This window comes from Pagrus pagrus (genome assembly GCF_965226575.1).
Source record: "Pagrus pagrus genome assembly, chromosome: 3".
Classification (NCBI taxonomy): domain Eukaryota; kingdom Metazoa; phylum Chordata; class Actinopteri; order Spariformes; family Sparidae; genus Pagrus; species Pagrus pagrus.
In genome coordinates, this window is record NC_140187.1 from 3,038,284 (window position 1) to 3,044,283 (window position 6,000).

Here is a 6,000-nt window from a genome sequence, read left to right on the forward strand (position 1 = left end):
CTGATAAACTGTTATGCTGAACTCTGCAGTGAAGATTAAATAAATTAATCTTCATGTGAGTCGAGACTGTATGTGTGTGTGTGTGTGTGTGTGTGTGTGTTGCACTCTACTATTAAACTTTGTTCTCCTGATATTTCCTGTTTGGCACAGATCTGAGTTTCTGTGTGTTTAAAATGATCAGATCTCACATGGAGCTTGTGTTAACGTGAATAAAACAGAATACAATCATTTGCATGTAGTTTTTGTCCTGTATTTATTTAAATACTGTACAAAGATGAGATATTTTAGGTACAAACTAATAAACTATGTTGATTTCTGTAAATATTTGCTTCCAAGTTTGGGATAGTGGCAACAAAAGACTCCACAGGTGAACAGGTTCATTGGTAACAGGTGATAGTGTCATGTTGAAAGGCTCAGTCAGGTTGTAGTGAGGTTCAACTCTCTGTGAAACACATGATTGTGTAGAGGACGTTTCTACATGGACTCAGGAACACATCATAAAACTGTTGTCAGTAAACAGTTTGTTTGTAAATGACTGCTCTCTGTTTTTAGACAACTCAGAGTTAGAGTCTTTATAATTACATTGTTCCTGAGAAAGTGGCTTTCAAGCTTCAATTCATTGTGTTTGCTTCATTCTGGCAGCATGACTGTGCGTGCGTGTGTGTGTGTGTGTGTGTGTGTGTGTGTGTCTGTACCTTTGATTCCAGCCTAGAGGAGGCCTTTCTAACCAAAGTGCTGAAATACCAGCAGCTGAAGCAGACCATCTCTCAGCTGGGCTACAGATGTAAACTTCTAGTCTTTATATTTGGAAGTCTGGGGCATGTGCATAAGTTGGTTGTGAGGGGCCTTCAGGTGGCTGGCCTCCCTAAAAGAAGAGCTAAACAGTTAGCCAGGTACTGCTCAGTCTCAGTTATTATTGGTAGCCGTTCAATCTGGAGGAGACGATGTTTTTTATATCCTTGAATGTCTGCTTTCTACCTGACCTGTAGGTCATTTTGTATGTAACTGTGTTCAGCCGCCCAGGCGCTTTGTGACTGACGTCTTCCATTGTCAACTGCACTGGCAGTGTTTATGTCCCTTGTGCAAGAACCCTTGTACTTCTTTATTATGTGGGCATAAATAAATATTTCAAATGTGTGCGTGTGTGTGACAGATGTGATAGTGACACATCCTCCTTTAAGAAGGCTGCTATTTTCCATTTCTCGTCAAACATCGTCTGCGGTTAACACATGAGCTTAAGAGATATGTATGTTTTGTTCCACGACATAAATACATCAGTAAATAACTCATTTGCATTAAAAAACACTTATGTGTATTATAAAGCTGCGAACACTAAACAGAGGTCGTCTGGGACATAAGTCACAAGTCAAGTCACAATTTATTTATAAAGCACATTTAAAACAACCTCAGTTGACCAGAGTGCTGTACAATTGCAAAAGCACAACAAAGTTAATCACAAAAACAATAAACAACAATAATACAATAAACAATTAAAAACAACACAAGGGATAATAGTCAATTTAAAACAAATCTAGATTAAAAAGAGAATAAAAAGAGAGTAAAAAGAGAGAGAGAGGGAAAAGAAAAAGAGAGAGCCAAGATTGTTTGCTTAGCTGGGAGTGAATGCCAAGGAAAAAAGATACGTTTTTAGGAGTGTTTTAAAATGTTCAACGGACTGTGCAGCTCTAACATTAAAACTAAATGTAGAAAGTTGACTGCAGTTTTCTCACTGATATATTTTCAATATTTAGCTCATTTTCTTCACATTTGAGATGTAAATTGTTAGAAATATGTTTATATGTAAAAAAAAAAAAAAAAAAAAAAGTTTCACGTTAAATCTCATGTTGCAGCTAAATGGGCGAACTTTAACATTTAGATTTAACACAACTTTTTTTGTTTACATATAAACATGTATTGCTCTATAGGTCAGGTGTGTGCACCTCTGTCAACAGATAGTTAAAACGTGAATACAACAGAATACAATCATCTGCATGTATTTTTGTCCTATATTTAATTAAATACTGTACAAAGACGAGATATTTAAGTTTCAGACTAATAAACTATGTTGATTTCTGTAAATATTTGCTTCTTGTGAATCTGATGGCAGCAACACGCTTCAAACAAGTTTGGCATAGTGGCAACAAAAGACTGCAGGTGAACAGGTTCATTGGTAACAGGTGATAGTGTCATGTTGAAAGGCTCAGTCAGGTTGGAGTGAGGTTCAACTCTCTGTGAAACACATGATTGTGTAGAGGACATTTCTACATGGACTCGGGGGGGTTGGGTGGTTGGTTGAGTAGGTTTGGGGGGGTCATACCCTCTTTTGAGAAGGCTGCTACTTTTCAAGAAACTCGTCTCCTGCAAACATCCTCCCGTGGTTTCACTATTAGAAGATATGGATGACAATGCGTGTGTGTGTGTGTGTGTGCGCATACAGATGTGAGAGTGCCACATCCTCTTTTAAGAAGGCTGCTATTTTCCATTTTTCATCAAACATCGTCTGTGGTTAACACATGAGCTTAAAATATGTATGTTTTGTTCCACGACATTAAATACATCAGTAAATAACTCATTTGCATTAAAAAACACTTATGTGTATTAATAAGTTGCGAACACTGAACAGAGGTCGTCTGGGACATAAAACCAAATGTAGAAAGTTGACTGCAGTTTTCAATATTTAGCTCATTTTCTTCACATTTGAGATATAAATTGTTAGAAATATGTTTATATGTAAAAAAAAAAGTTACATGTTAAATCTCATGTTGCAGCTAAATGGGTGAACTTCTTTTTTAACATTCAGATTTAACACTTAACTTATCATATCCTCTTTTGAGAAGGCTGCCACTTTCCGAGAAACTCGTCCCCTGCAAACATCCTCTCGTGGTTTCACTGTTGGAAGATAAAGAGTGACAGTGAGACGTCTGTGAAAATAAAAAAACACTCTATTTTATTGTAATTATTCTCGTGAATGCTGCTCAGTGGTTCCAACCTGCTCGTGCCCATCCACTGTGGGAAGGTGTGTGTTTACTGAGGGCAGTGTGGACAGTCTGATCTTCACAACAAGTGTGTGGAAGTGTATCATGGCACGAACAAAGGAGACTTCTGAGGACCTCAGAAAAAGAGATGTTGATGCTCATCAGGCCGGAAAAGGTTACAAAACCATCTCTATGAGTTTGGACTCCACCGATCCACAGTCAGACAGATTGTGTACAAATGGAGGCAATTCAAGACCACTGTTACCCTCCCCAGGAGTGGTCGACCAACAAGGATCAGTCCAAGAGCAAGAAGTATTATCACCGGCAAGGTCACAAATGACCCCAGGGTAACTTCTAAGCAACTAAAGGTCTCCTTCACATTGGCTAATATTAATGTTCATGAGTCCACTGTCAGGTGGTAATGTTGATGTTGTCATGTTGATAACAGACGAGCCCGGACTCAGAAGGGAATAGCACTAGCATATCGTAACAAAATATTGGTGAAATGAACTAGTTTCGTGGCAGATAATGCTCATAGAGGCTGCGCTTCGGTGCCCTGATCACTCACATTATATGGATATACCGGCGCTCCACTGGATCTAATTTCGTCTGAACGACGCCAAATGACACCAAAGTTATCTGGGTGAGTAAATGATCATATATTTTGCTAGAAATAAGGTCCAGGTTGTAAAATCAGTAGTTATCCTTTAATTAGCGCCCTTGGAGAGCGGAATGAGGTATGAAAAATGTGTGCATTATTATCAGATGGGATTTTGTTTAAGAAAACAGAGAACGTCATTACTTCATTTGTTTATGAGTTAATTGCACATGTCAGCAGGATAAAAGCAATATATTCTTTCTGTGAACAATTACAATATATTGTATTTCATTTAAAAGAAGCATGTGATACACTTGTCATAATAGCTTAAAAAACAAGTTTCATTTCATATTTCATCGTTGTGAGTTGGTTAAAATGATTTGTATTGGGTGTAAACATGATTAATATGTGAACATGATTCATGTGTGAATTATTTGTGAAACTACAGAGAAGCATTTTGTATTTCTTCTGTTTTATTCTGTAGTTTTCACGGTGCATGGTGCTCGTTGAGAGGAAGAAATAAATCAACACCCGTTTGAAACTCTCTGCGTCTTGATCAATAAATCCAAGGGGCCGCTACAGTAGCATCACAGCATGTCTGCTCCCTCAACTGAGCTAGCATACAATGTATATATATATATATATGTACACACACAGAATCCTGTCAAAGTAAAAAGGCATCAGTCAGGTCTGACACATTTGTCTGATGGTTGAACATCTGAACCCGACTCACTTCCTGGAACCAACAGACGTTCAAGTCCACTTTAAGCAGTGATTGGCCAAAACAGGAAGTCTGCGGGGTTTGAACTTCTCGTTAATTCTTCAGACAACTTCTTCTTTCACGTCTCATGTACGACAAAGTACAACTTCCAAGAAAGATTGTATGAACGTAGTGGAAACACCAGAAACATTTTTTTGGCTCGACTGTTGGGAGAAATTTGTCGTAAATGGTGCAAAGGAAACAGACTTTGACTGGAGCTCTTTTGATTATAACGTTGTGTCTTCTGCCTCTGTTTAAAAGCATCTGACTGGAGAATTAACTGTTTATCTCCATGAACCAACTCATTATGTTCACATAATGTCGTCAATTTGCATTTTCTTTTGTTGCTTTTCTACAAATTCTGTTTAAACATTAAAATCTTTTGTCTTCAGATTTGGTTCGACAAGACGTCGTACAAACTAGTTGGTCCAGCGCTGAGCTTAGTTTAGCTTCCTGATGTTATATATGCATCAGACAAAGCTAAAAGGTTTAACAGTAGTTCTGTGACACTAACAGCACATTCACCAGAGTTTATTTGATCTTTCCCACAAATCTGATCTAAATGTTAACCATGCTGTAGTTAATTTTCCTCAAATCTGAGGCATAATTGTTAGATTTGTTAGTTAAATGTTACATCTAAATGGGTCACCTGTAATATTTAGATTCAACATGTTTGTATGTAAAAAAAAAATAAAGAAGTTAAATCAAAATCTAACATTTAGATTTAAAACTTTACTGTTTTTATTTACATATAAACATTTTTATAAGCAATTTGTCTCAGATGTGATAAAATGAGCTAAATATAGAAAATATCAGTTTGAAAACTGCAGTCAACTTTTTTACATCTGACACTCGATATAAAACATCATCAGGCTGAACTGGGGGAGATAATGACTCCAGAAATTCGCTGACACATCCTGAAAACAGACGCTTCTTACATGTGCAGAACTTGCCTGAGAAATCTCCTGTTTTTAAGTTTCCTTCAGTCTCACAGTAATCCACTGATAGTTGTCCGTTCATCAACAGGTTCACTGCAAACAGGAACTACTAACAGTTAATTCAGCAAAGTTTTAATGGAGTTTTATTTCTGTTGCTTTTCTGTTTTAAAACAAGTCTCCAGCTACTTCAGTTGTTGAGGAGAGTTTTACTGTGAAGCTCCAGAAATGTTTTGTGGACTATGAAACTTCACCTGACTTTACATCAGCACGAGGGAGGAGATGATGACTGAGTGTTTGTTTTGTTTGAGTGAACTGTTCCTTTAACTGTATTTCCAACAAACCACTTTGGTGTTTGTGTTGACTGAATATGAGGAGGGAAGCTGGGGATTTCTTCAACATTAGTGTTTTTGTGTGAAATGTTTTGTGGACTATGAAACTCGGGGGCTGAGTTACACTCTTCATCACAGCCTGTTTCTTCCAACACGTCTGGAGCGGATCTTTATTTGCTTGTGTTGGAGGAACTGCAGAGATGTTTCACTGCTGCTGATCAGGTCGCTCCAGGTCAGGAAGAGAAGCAGCTTTTACACATGAACAGTGAAGCTGAAGCTGAATTTGAGGCTATAAAGTTGATTTTTTTATACACAGTTAGTGTGAAGACAAAGTGCAGACTTCATTAGTCATAGTGAAATATGTGGTTTGTACCGGAAGTGGCGCAGCTTCAGGCTGAGG